The 11,275-nt window shown below is 28.4% G+C and overlaps 1 protein-coding gene across 1 annotated transcript in view; it reads right to left on the minus strand.

Annotated features, from left to right (window-relative positions):
- The window catches only part of LOC123010465 (gonadotropin-releasing hormone receptor-like), a 60,766-nt gene extending 50,211 nt beyond the window's left edge, over positions 1-10,555 (minus strand). The window contains exon 1 of the mRNA XM_044407371.1: positions 10,424-10,555. The gene's annotated coding sequence lies outside the window, so the exon portion shown is untranslated. The remainder of the gene's footprint in view (positions 1-10,423) is intronic.
- Between the last annotated feature and the right edge of the window lie 720 nt (positions 10,556-11,275).

An 11,275-nucleotide genomic window follows, 5' to 3' on the forward strand; every position in this document is an offset into this window, starting at 1 on the left:
CCTATCAAAACTCTCTCCACACATCACGAAACACATCAATTATTATGTTTTGGTGTAATTAGGCCCTGATGCGCTTTCACGTGCGATTTTCTTTTACCCACATGGACCGTGTTGTAAGACTTTCGATAAAAAAGGATTTAAACTATATTATATTCAACCAGTGTCACTAATGAAAGAGTTTTCTAAGTACTAAGTAATGAAAAAGATGCAAAATAAATTGTAAATTAACTTATTCACGACTAATAACATTTCTTTGTTTTTAAACAAGCTAACATTACCATTGTAACTTCTAGTGATACATAGAGTGTTGTAAAAAAAGCCGCTTTAATTCTTCAATAAAATATATTTTACATATATGACACAAAAATGACGATATGGCTATTCAAATACCCAAAGTCCGTCTATGTGGAACGTTATCCCACCTCCATTAGATCATCAAAAAAATGTTTTTTCTAATTCTGTTGACTGTTGACACATTTGTTTTTCCTACTTTTGGATTTTTTAAAAATATGTAATAATTTTGTTCTGAAGCGCTCGCATATTTGTTCAATGCTTCTACAGTATCGTATTTTTTAAATTGTTGTAATTTTATCTATTTTTTCATTTATTTTACAGTTCACAAAACTCTTATTGATTATTATTTACACATTTGGAGTGAAATAGTTTTTCCATGGCCAACTATTATCACACAAAATATGTATTTCACTTTTTAAGTATAGTTATAAAAAATATTTTGTTACAAATACAGCGTGATCAACAATGACTGAATCTGTTGGTAACAATGAAAATTTTAATGATTTTGGTACCACTGTAATTTAAACTCATTTCCGGTTGTCAGCTTTGACAGATTTGACAGGCAAATTTCAAATTTATCGTCAAAGGTTTGTTTTTATAACATTTTATTTATGAAAATGGTTTTTACACATGTTTTACAGACATTTTCAACATTTATTGCATATCTTGGCTACCAACGAGTGCCAGCCACACCACATGTGGCACATAACCAACATAACCCAATTTTCTTTTAATGTCACGTCAAGTTAAAACATCCGGTCAGTGCCAATTACTAGACAAAATAACACCAATACTTTTCAATTGTTTCATTGCCAACAGACTCAGTCATTGTTGATCACGCTGTATATATATTATCAGAAAAAAATAAGCTTTTCAAAATTGCCATAGCCGCCTATGATTTCCATTTAAAAAAAATACAAGTTTATCTTATTACGGCTAAACTAATAACTGAAAAAAAATTGTTAACTACATTATTAAATTCCTCGTAAAAAAGTGCCTCTATAATGTCTTTATTTCAAATCCGTATCTTCTATAATAACGAAGATATGATTTTTTTTAGATTTCGCCAAAATGTCAACTTTTGTCTGTAAGTCGAAAACAAAAGACGATAGCGGGATGCGGTTTTAACCAATATTATTTTCTCAAAAAATGAGATCCAGAATGTACCACTCGTTTTTGGCTAAACATCTTAGTTTCGGAGATTCCCTATTCGGACATCCAAAATGCACTACCCTGTACAGTTGGAGTTAAAATACTTTGGTCGTCAATGTCATGTGAGTGTAAAGCATGCTTTAGGACTGTTAACCTTATTTTTAACTACTATCAATCATAGTTGACAAGTTGTATGTATATAGTTTTGATAGGAAAATGTAATAGCTGTCATTAATTTGAAATTGTCATTCATTTTAACGTTAAGCTTGAATTACATTAAAGTGTCAGAAAAATGACGACTAAAGTATATTGTCTCCAGCTGTAACCTGTTAAAATTTAAAAGTCTTAGAATTTGGAATCATGACAAATAGAATTACCAGGTTAGTATTTATTTTTAACCGATCTATAAATTAAAAAAGCCGATTTGAACAAAGCGAATTTAGAGTTAAATTAATTAATTCGAATTTAGAAAAGTATATATTTATTTTACATTGCTAAACGCCAAATTAATCGTTAATTACAATGTAATATTCCATAAGTCGATTTTAATAAGTTTAATAGGTGTCAAAGAATTTATTACGAGATAGAATATTCATGTTCTTTTAAAAACCCTTTATACAGGATGTTCCGTCTAAACCCCACATTAAAAGTCTAGGGAGTTGGAATAATCGTATTTATTTGAAAATCGGTACATAGCCATAAACCATTAAGTCCTCCTAAATGAAAATATTTTCAAGATGGCGGCACTTTCGGTTATACCGGAAGTCGGTCTCAACTTTGTTATTTTAAATGGAAAGGTGTATTTTTTACTGCGTTTTTGGATTAATCGGGTTATTTTAAGGGCGTTTTCATCAGCTTTTCCTATACCTAAATTTAGCCGCTTTTGAAATATTTGGAGTTTTTCAAAAATTTTTATAACTGTACCTTCCATTATAAAAATCGGTAACTCTGCCATTTTTTAAGATTTTGAATTAGTTTTCTTGGCATTTGAAAGAGAAAGTTTAGATCTTTTTTCTGGTGTTTTAAAATTTTGAAAAAAAAACACATCCCAAAATATTAAGGTTACTTTTGTAATAATTCAAATAATAATCATAACTCATTTTTTTCAAATGAAATACCCCAATTTTTATTTTAGTAAATACAAGAGAATTTAATTGTGCATTGATCTGTATTAACATTCCCTACACCTAAATTTAATAATTTTCAAGTTATGGACTTTTTTTAAGACAACAGAAAATTTATTACTAGCCACACCTGTTTTCACATATGTAGTTTACTATGGAAATCAAGAATGTCAAAATTGTTTCTCAATAAACGTCGACAGTGACTTATTATTTGACAAATAGTTCCAAAATATGGAGAATCAAAGTTATGCAAACTTAATTATTATTGATAGGTTCTAACATGCGATCATTATTTAAAGCTAACAAGTGAGAAAAATTTATTTTTGTTTAATGAACGACATTATAATTTTGTTACACTCTACATAAATACAAAATAAATTAATTAAGTTTAAGTTTAGACGTTCTAGACGGCACAAGTCAAGCAGTGTTATTGGTTGCTGCTATGCAACTGCGACCTGCGCATCTTTGCGACCCAACATGAAATTAGACCATTAGTGTATGTTCGACAAATGTTACTAATTTAGTTTGATAAAAGGCTCAATGTTTTTAAAAGAAACATTAGTGATGTATCTTCACTGAATTAATGTTAAAAGCAGAATTAGTGTCTAAAGTCCTGGTTTTAATTTAATCGTACTTAAAATACAAGAGAAGCGTCATCATTATCTTTGAGTGTTCCATTACCAAAGCCACAATTTGTTTTTTACAAAGATTAAAGAAAACTTTGATTATATCATAATAAAAAATACAAACTTTACAAAAATATTGCATCTCATAAATAAAATTAATAAGTAATAATGAGCTTTTAAAGAGTTAATACCTTTCTTGGAAATTCATTTAAAAGGAAAATTTAATTCAGAAATTTCTAGAAATAATTAGTACAAAATCATTGTTAATTTTTCTGTTACTCGTAACACTTTTTTTGTTAATAAATTTTGTCCACTATTATTAATCTGCTATTATCTAATTATTTAAGCTATTAAAAAAGCTATAATAGTGAAAAAATTGAATTCACTCTGTTCACATGACTAACATTAATCTTTATGAAACTAAAACAGGCCATCATCCTTCAACGTCATATGAGCTCTATATTGTGATTTTCTTTTAAAGAATGAATGGATTATGAAAATATGGATGACCTCTTAAAAAATAAACGTCAGATGCACAAAATTGCGAAAATAAATCGGCTATTGATTAACATAACTGTCATCAATTCATCATTTTAGCTTCTACATATAATCCGAAATATATTTACACAACACAGTTTTATCGAAAGAAATAAATCAATTAAACTAGTTTTGTTTTAAAATGGCGTTTTAATTATTAGTTTATTATTTCGTTTTAGGTTTGTTAGTACATTTCAGTAAATTTCTTCTCATTGAGAAGTTAATAGTTGCTAGTAAAAGCAATGAAAAATTAATTTTTCTTTGTTAGTTTCATAAGAAAATAAAAGAAGTAAAAATTGTAGCAGTAATTAAAAGCAGAATCGAAGTGATTAAAAAGTGTTTTTTCTTTTAAATTCCTAAGACCGGATTAGCAAAATCATGTTAATAAAGTAGGAAGTAGCAAAATTTTACACAAGTAGTTAAAAATATATGCATAAATCACCAAAGATTAAATAAATCAAAAAATGCTATAAATTATTACTGTATCAAGTTTTATAATGTACTTCCACCTGAGATTCAATGCTTACGTGGAAAGCCTTTTTTAAAAGATATAAAGAAACTTCTTATCAACCAATCTTTCTATAGCATAAGTGAATGTTTAAATTACAAATTTACTTAATTATATATAATATATGTGTAACTTCTTTATTTGACATGTGCAAAACTTGTATGGTGTTCGCATTAATAAAGATGTTATGTTATGTTATATTATACCTATACCTACTTGTATTTTATGTAATTTATAATTTGTTTAGTGTAATTATTAATTATAATTAATTAATTATAAAAATAGAAGCAAAAATATTGTTAGAGCTTGTTCCAAATCTGGTGGCGAACTGACGTCAAAAATTAAGTCGTACTAAATTATATTTCAAAACCACTATTGTTCTTTAAAAAATTATAATAAGTAGGTATTTATATATAAGATGAAGAACGAGAAACAAATTATTAAATTGTTAACGCATGAAAAGAATTAAAAAAAAATGATATTCCTAACAATCCTTGTCTTCAAAAATACTAAAGCAAAAATCGCTTTCATCGCTGCTATCGTTGGTTATAATAAGTTCATTAACGATTACATCTAAACGATTTTCTTACTTAAATAAATGTTTTGGCAAAATATATTTTTTCATCCAAATTTAATAACATGTTTTCAAATTCATTGCTGGGAAAACTTTCACAATACATAAATTTTGTAAAAAGCCCTCGCTTAGAATATGCAAATTGTGTTGACAAATACCGTAGAATAGTTATTTATTCTACGAGTTTGAGTGTAAATCGGACGCCGAGTGGATTTTTAAACCACGAGTGTAACAAGTGGTTTATCATCCACGAGGTGGAATAAAGCGTCCGATTTACACTCAAACGAGTTGAATACAACATTTTATTCTTCGAATTAGACACAACAAGGCTTAAACTTGCTTTAAATCTGTTAAAAATAATCTGACGTTTCGTAAATGCCAAACAGTTGGCAAAACTGAAAATTAAAAAACCATAAATTTTGACAGTGTCGAAGAGTAATAGTTAATTATTGTAAGAGTGTGTTAGGTAGCGTTTTATCCACAATCACAGGCCCAAATTATTCCAAACTTAATTAAAAATTAAACTGACATTTAAACGTTACGTCAAGTGCTTTCGGTTAAACGTATTAAGCTGTTGGGCGATGCGCTGGTTACTAACAGTGGAATAAAGTTACTTTATTCCACTAGTGGATAAAGTGGTACTTTATACGCATCTAAAGTGTGGAGTAAAGTCTCTTTATAGAGTGATTGTGGATAAAGAGTATTTATTAGAAACGGAATAATAAACCTGGAATTCTAATTATCATGTAATGCAAGAGATTCAACGAAACGTCCAAATAACCAAATTCCAGTGCACGCAATTATAGAACAAAATCGGGAGATGAAATATTCATCTCTTTATACTAATTCGGTTCTGTCCGAACTTGACCCCAAATGACACAAATTGACCAAGATTTAACTTACTGCCCCATATGTGCGAATCCAAGGGATGGATTTGCGTGCAATATTTTCCCAAGAAGGGTATTGTGAGGTCACAAAAGTCAGAAAAATCGTTTTAAATTAAACAGAAGGGAAAATATTTTAATGCGGTGCAATTCTTTTCTTTTTCTACTTTGCCGAAATTAAAATTCTTTTATTGTGACACGCCTGAAAAAGAAATAATCGTGTTTCTTAAAACCCATCGTTTGTTCCTTTACAAAATTTATCTCGTAATTGTGGGAAAGAGCGCAATTGTGGTAAATATATCCACAGATGTCGAGACAAAATTGAGACAATTTGCAATTACTTTAATGATGACAGAAACGTTTACGGAAAAATGTAATTACATGTATATGGAATCAAAAGAAGATTTTTGTAGCCCTATTATTCTTTTTGATCTGCCCCACGAGAATATTATAAAGTAGAAAGCTTTCAGTGTAAATATACTTCAGCTTTATAAATTTTAATAAAATGAAAATCCCGACAACTTTCATTACAGGAGATTTGCAGGAATTGCAAGCACATTTCTAATTTCTAAATCTTCGTTTAGAATCTTTTATTAATCTAATAATCTAGTAGTTTATTTCGACATTCAAAATTTAATTAAAGCAAGAAACTAATTCCAGATTAAAATATTTTGACTGTTACAAAATCAATAACTTTTGTATTATGTAATGTAATATACTATTTTAAATCAAGGTATATTTTATTACCCTAAGAGCTCAATTTATTTCCATCCTTACGGTTGTCTAAATATATATTTAAAACATTTTCATTCTGCGTTTTGTATCAAAATAGTATATTAAAATACAAGTTGCAGAAGTACGATATCTATTCAAGCACAAATTTGAAATTCCGAAACGAATCACGTACCGGCGAGTTGAGGAACACATGAGTGCTTGAAGAACCTTCTGCAACAAGTGCTTTATACTATTTTTTCTATTTTGCCGCTTTATATCATTTTATAAATTAAAAGACGAAAATTTTAAATTGTTTTTTTCTAGAGAATTTTGCGACGGATAGCGACATTTATGTGGAATAATTTTAGGCGGCTGTAAAAAGTAAAAATAATTCTTATTTTCACATCTGAAAATGAATAGTGAAGAAAGTCCGTCACTAAAATTAAATTAACGCCAACGACTTATTAAAGCACTCAAATGACATTATTTAGGTGTTGGAACAGACTTATTCTAAACGCAAAATAAAAAAAACAAATTTCTCTTTTCAGTAAATAATATATAAAAAAGATGCCTTAAAGCTAATTCGTGGATAAACCATTAAAATCAAAACCCAAATTTTTCTATATTATTATGTTTACAAAATAAAAAAATCTTGTTTATATAAATATTATCAAAAAAAGTATTAGCAATAAAAATATTAAGGTAAAATAAAATTAAGAAAAATAACCGGGGGATGTTGTTTTTAACATTTAATTTCTTATCATTGTATATAAACACTTTTAATTATTTGTTTGTTTTTTGGTAAAGATACTTAAGACACAAGTGCTTTAGAACTGTCAACTTCATACTAACGTAACTATAAAGAACGTCATTTTTTTCAAATATTTGATTGATTTGTTTTGAGAGAAGAAAAATATAGCAAGTTTATAAATACAATTCTGCTTGATAAAACTGAATTTATTTCAAAACACTTTTCATTCAACAAAATTTTTCTCCTCATATTTCTTATCCAACTTACCGCAAAATATAATAAGCTTCTCACAATAGACTCAATTGAGACAATATTAAATTAGATCACATATATAACAACGAGATATCAATCAGAGACACATGCCCAAACACGCGTTTAAGATCATTGCCACACGCGTTTTCAACTCTTGGACGTCGCGACGCTTATCACGGCGCTCGCAAAACCATCACTGAAAATCCTAGAGACGCTTGCGCAATTATTGCAAAAAAAACATTTCTATCTCTGGCAATGATGATTTTTTACGTGTTTACAACTCTTGAATGTCTTATTAGTGAATAATTATTAGTTTATTTCAACGATAAAACGGAACTGATAAGCAAGATAAAGTAATTCGATGCACCCATTATTCTATCCATTTAACACATTAAAATTAATTTCGTTTTTAGGTTTTGGGTTTGTTTTGAACTATATTTTATCTAATTAATCGACTAAAGATAAAGATATAATCTTCATAGCTTTAGGTCAAGATTACTAACTTACTATTGAGCGATTGTTTGAATATTGTACTCGTATTCGTAGTTTATGACAAAAAAGTAAAATCTTGTAACCATTTTACAATTAAGCCATTAAATTTGTACAGATACAATAAATTATTAATAGCTGTGAATATGGTGGATGCGCCGGGTAAATATAGGATATTTATCTGTTTAAGTTAATTTTAAACCAAAATTGACATAATGTTGTACTGAACTACTTAAAGAAAAACTATATCCTATAAAAATCAAATATCTATCTTGGAAAACAAGCCTTATGTGATTCAGTCTTGTTCCTGCGCAACTGTCCTTGTAATAAATTGTCAATTATACCAATAATTGCAGAAATTGCAAGAATGCTTAATTAAATTCCAACTAGGATTAAATTTTTTTAGTGTTATTCCCAGATGTTACAAGACAAGGATTGTCTAACAAGGATTGGACATTGTGAATCAGATCTATGTTTAAATAGTAGTAACATTTGATAAATTCTACCTCCAACGGCTTAACCATTTTTTATAAAATAGCGATGACGCTAATTAGCGAAATAAATAAGAATATGAAATTAATTCTCAATTATTCTCGGCGAAAAAAAACAAAGCTGGTGATAAATTCCAAACTTCTTTAAAATATGGTAAAACAAGTAAAAAACTGCAACTACCCAACAGATTTTTAAATTTTAATTAAAACGTTAATAATCGATGCAAATTGCGATTATTATCATTGCTAAATAAACAAAATAAATGTAAGCTTTCGTAATATTAATTTCATTTTAATTTTAAATTAAACGCTTAGGGGATATTTGTTTACTACGTAATTCCATACACGATTTTGTAATTCATTTGAAGAAACCACACATTATTGTGTTATTTTTTAAATTAATTAAATGTTTTGTTGTATGCCGATCTCTTTTTGCAGTAAGAAAATTGCAGGCTTTCCCATTAATTCATTGTGTTTTTCTGCCAGGGCAGTGAAAAGTGAGAACAGCTGTTTCTCAATGAAAAAAGCATTTCTTTGTTTAAAAGGTCAATAAAAGCTCGTCCCGTTGAGATTAGGTAACATTATATAAAACACCTGACTGGGATTGCCATTGTACTTACTTGCGGTGTGTTTCTATCAAAATTATTAGCACTGAATTCTGTATTAAGACCTTAGGTATTCAATTATAGCGCTTTCAAAGAGCAAACAGGCACACAATATTCATAAGTCAAAAGTTTGACAACACCTCAATTTGAAAACATAACCATATTTTTTTAACAAAATTTCTAGAGACAAAAACAAAGAGCAAACAAAATTTGTCGCTATGGGGACAAGCTGCTACCAATTTTTTCACCAAAATTTTGATTTTGTAATTTTCATTTAAAGAAAAAACAGACTTTATTTCATATCACTCATATCAGCTATTGATGTTTGTTACGAATCGAAATTTGAAACTAAAGTATTGCTAAGATATGTTAAAATAAAAAAGTAGAACACGAGTTGTAAACAAATTCATATAATTCGTATCTAAGGAAAGTTAAAGTGTTATCTCTAATTGCTGACTTACGATGACCTGCGATTTTCAAAAATCGTTTCCATTGTTGTTATATCGATTACAGAAATTTAAATAATTTTTGAAATTAAATTAAGTTGAAATTGCGTTGTCTTTTGTGTTCGCCTTGTTTATTATTTTGTTTCGTTAATAAAAATTAATACAATCTTGCTACAAGATTTTTCTCGATACAAGGTAATAATGAAAAAAAATCTTATATTATTAAAATCTGGAATAAACAAATCTTATCGTTAGAATATGATACAACAAGTCATTAATAATAATTTTAATTATCTTTATTAGTCGAGGTTAGAGTTAAAAACATGACTGAATAATAATTTTAGTTATTAAACTTCTTTATTTTGTTAATCAGTTCGAAAGTTATAAACAAGTTATCTAAAGCACCCACGCTGATCATACAATATTCAGTTAAAATTTTAATTATTTTATAAAGATAATAATTAAACGCAAATTTTGCAATATTTTAGAAGCTCTTAAAAGTTATTACATTTAGGGAAAAAACCAAGCCGACTCAATTCATGTTTAATAATAATTTCATTATTTAACAATTTATTAATGTTTGAAAATAAATTGAAAATAAATGGTAGTGAAATAAATTCTTAGTCAAAAAAAAAGCATTCTACATATTTGAAACTGTGAAAAAAAATATTATTCAACTCAAATGTTTTTCTTGTCATTTCAGAATCTTCGTTTATTTGTCTCTCTGAGGTTATCATTGATTCACATCTTGGAATTGTTTACAACATGCAAAAAACGTGTTCGCACTTATCTATAACCAAATTTGGTTAAATTTCAAATTCAAATCGGCTTAAAATAGTTCGTATAAGATTTAAATTTAATCAATATAGGTACATATTTCTCAAAACCATCAATTTTATTAATTTTAACAGCGTAGGTATATGTGGCAAACATGATAAATCAAACTTTCTGTATTTGTGATGTAAATAGCCCTTACCTTGCCCTAACTTCCCAAAGTCTCAAAGTCGCCAAAAATATTTCATCCAAACAAACCATTTCACCAACGACCAAACATTACAAAAAAACACAAAACTTGCTCGAGAGATGATCATTCACAGACTGATCACTAACATGCGAGGTATCAGTTGACCCTAAAGGTCATAATCGGCTTTCAACGGGCTACTATTTCATTAATTTTTTTAATATCTTTAGCAACTGGAATTTGATCGTTTGTGAGCTAAGTACATGAGGATTCATTACGGATGTGTCTATTTGAGAAGGTAATGGAATATATTAGATCACAGACAGATACTTAAATTGTCTAAAGGCCCGAGGCGCATGTATTTTTAAGGGCAAAACATCCAAGAAATTTGAGAAGATCTAATGTGAAATTGAGTCGCAGACATCGTCTGCAAAAACAAAAACAAAAGTAGGAGTTGCAACTGATTTAGTTGCGTAAATATGTAAAAAAGTAAAAATCGCATGGTTATTTTAATCTTACTTAAATGATCGTTCCAAAGATTGAGTGACCTTTGTGAATCATTTGTTTACCGCATTGCTCTTGTTTACAGAGGATTGTAACCGTCGTTTTTCTCTAAAGAGTAACAATAACGTAACAATAAAGTTACAAAAATACTTGTTTGAGAGAGACTTATCTATTTGCTATTTCTACAATAGAAATTCATAATAATTTTATGAAAAATCTTTTATCACTATGACCATACACACTAGACGATTAAAATACGAATTAAGATAGTTAGGTTCGACTGCTTTAACGAAAGTGGTTTTCACATAAGTATAACAAATTCCAAAAAAAAACCTAAATAGGAAATAAACGTTAAATCAACTT

This window comes from Tribolium madens, unplaced genomic scaffold (assembly GCF_015345945.1).
Source record: "Tribolium madens isolate multiple individuals breed KSU strain unplaced genomic scaffold, Tmad_KSU_1.1 Scaffold_91;HRSCAF=231;Tcas5.2_LG7, whole genome shotgun sequence".
NCBI lineage: Eukaryota > Metazoa > Arthropoda > Insecta > Coleoptera > Tenebrionidae > Tribolium > Tribolium madens.